The sequence below is a fragment of the Myotis lucifugus genome, unplaced genomic scaffold, assembly GCF_000147115.1.
Source record: "Myotis lucifugus unplaced genomic scaffold, Myoluc2.0 scaffold_39, whole genome shotgun sequence".
Taxonomy (NCBI): Eukaryota; Metazoa; Chordata; class Mammalia; order Chiroptera; family Vespertilionidae; genus Myotis; species Myotis lucifugus.
Window position 1 is genome coordinate 1505778 of NW_005871087.1, and position 2480 is coordinate 1508257.

General features: G+C 41.8%; 1 pseudogene; it reads left to right on the plus strand.

The window, feature by feature from the left end:
• Positions 1-1247: 1247 nt before the first annotated feature.
• On the plus strand, positions 1248-1864 carry LOC102433957 (annotated as a pseudogene).
• Positions 1865-2480: the final 616 nt, after the last annotated feature.

Consider the following 2480-nt stretch of genomic DNA (forward strand, 5'->3'; position numbering starts at 1 on the left):
ACTCGGTGATATGCCTTTAAGTTTATTCCATGTCTTTTCATAGCAAGATAGCTCATTTACTTTTGGTGCTGAATAACACTGCACTGTACATATGTACCACAGTTTATTTATCCATTACCTACTAAATGACACAATTTAAAATAGTTTTTAAGGAGATGGCACAGAGTTCACATTTAATTTTTACAGTTGTGTAAATCAGGTGAAGGCTAAATAGCAGTAAGGAGTAGAATAAGAACATAAGCAACTTCATGATTAAAACTTCGGTTTCCTTTTCTCATTTGTACTGCATGACAACCTTTATGTCTTTGTTGCTCCCAAGGCACATATTTCTGAATATATCCTGCTCCAATTGTATTAAGAACTCTTGGCTGCCCAGGCACGGCACCCCAGAGGCCCACATATGAGGGCTCTACTCCATCTATTTTCCTAGTCAATATCTAATAGGAAAATAGGAATCTTTCTAGATATTATAAACAGAGAGATTTAATATAAAAAGTTGGTTGTAAAAGTCTTGGAATGGCTGGAAAAGCAATAGAAGGAAGATGGTGTTGCCTAGAATTTAAGAAGCTGCTCCCAGCAAAAAATACCTGACAAAACAACAACAAAAACAACAAACCAGTCTGGAGATATGGAGCAAACATCAAAGACAAATTCAGAGATAGCAGAAATTTTGGGTTATCACACCAGAAATTTAAAAGAACAGCAATAAATGTGCTTAGGACACTAATGGAAAAAAGTGGACAACATGCCAAGAACAGATGGATAATGTAAGCAGAGAGACAGAAACACTAAGGAAGCATTAAAACAAAATGCTAGAAATGAAAAAACATGGTAACAGAAATGAAAAATGCCTTGTGTGGGTTCATCAGTAGACTGGATATGGCTAAGGAAAAACATCAGTGAGCTTGGAGATGTGTCAATAGAAACTTCCCAAACTGGAAAGAGAAAAAAAAAAAAAAGGAACAGAATATCCATAAACTGTGGGACAATTATAAAAGGTGTAACATATATGAAATGGGAATACCAGAAGGAAAAGAAGGAAAGGGACAGAAGAAATATTTGAAACAACAATGACTGAGAACTTCCCCAAATTAATATCAGACACCAAATCACAAATCCACGAAGCTTAGAGAACAAGAAGCAGGATAGACTCTATCCTTGGCGGAGCCACTCGTTGGTCCGGGCTGCGCATGCGCGAAGCCTTCCTTTCGCTATTCCAGCCCCCCCCCCCCCCACCCCTCTCTGTCTTCTCTGCACTGGGAGCAGCTCCCCTCATCCCTGAAAATGTATGCCTGCACCAAGTTTGTGTCCACCCCCTCCTTTGTCCGGAGCACCTCTCAGCTGAGCCGGTCAATGTCTGCAGTGGTGCTGAAACGACCAGAGACACTGACAGATGAGAGCCTCAGCAGCTTGGCAGCCCCACGTCCCCTGACCTCGCTTATTTCTAGCCGTAGCTTCCAAACCAGTGCCATTTCAAGGGACATCGACACAGCAGCCAAGTTCATTGGGGCTGGGGCTGCCACAGTACGGGTGGCAGGCCCTGGGGCTGGAATTGGGACTGTGTTTGGGAGCCTCATCATTGGTTATGCCAGGAACCCTTCTCTGAAGCAACAGCTCTTCTCCTACGCCATTCTGGGCTCTGCCCTCTCAGAGGCCATGGGGCTCTTTTGCCTGATGGTGGCCTTTCTCATCCTCTTCGCCATGTGAAGGAACTGTCTCCACCTCCCATAGTTCTTTTTCCCGTGTCTTGTCTGCCCTGTATGTTCCTTTTCCTATACCTCCCTAGGCAGCCTGGGGAAAGTGGTTGGCTCAGGGTTTGACAGAAGGAAGACAAATAAATACTGTATTAATAAGAAAAAAAAAAGAAGCAGGATAAATGCCAGAAAAACTACACCCAGACATATCATTTTCAGACTACAGAAAATCAAGATAAATATTGAGAATGTTTTAAAGTTAATGACAAACATGAACCACAGGTTCAGGAAGCTTAGAGAACATCTACCAGGGTGAATACTAAGACAGTCTACCTAAGCATATCATTGAGACACTGTAGAAAATCAAAGACAAAGAGAAAATCTTTTTTTAAAAAATATATTTTTATTGATTTCAGAGAGGGAGGAAGAGGGAGAGAGAGATAGAAACATCAGTGATAAGAGAGATTCATTGATCAGCTGCTTCCTGCACACCTCCTACTGAGGATCGAGCCTGCAACCCAGGCATGTGCCCTTGATTGGAATTGAACCTGGGACCCTTCGGTCCGCAGGACAACGCTCTATCCACTGAGCCAATCTGGCTAGGGCCAAAGAAAAAATCTTGAAAGAAGCCAGAGGAAGAAACCCACCTTACCTACATAGAAATAAGGATAAGAATTACATCAGACTTCTCTTTAAACACAAGCAAGAAGCAAGTGAAATAAAATATTGAAAGTATTGAAAGAAAAAAAGCCACCCACCTGCATTTTTGTATCCAATGAAATTATT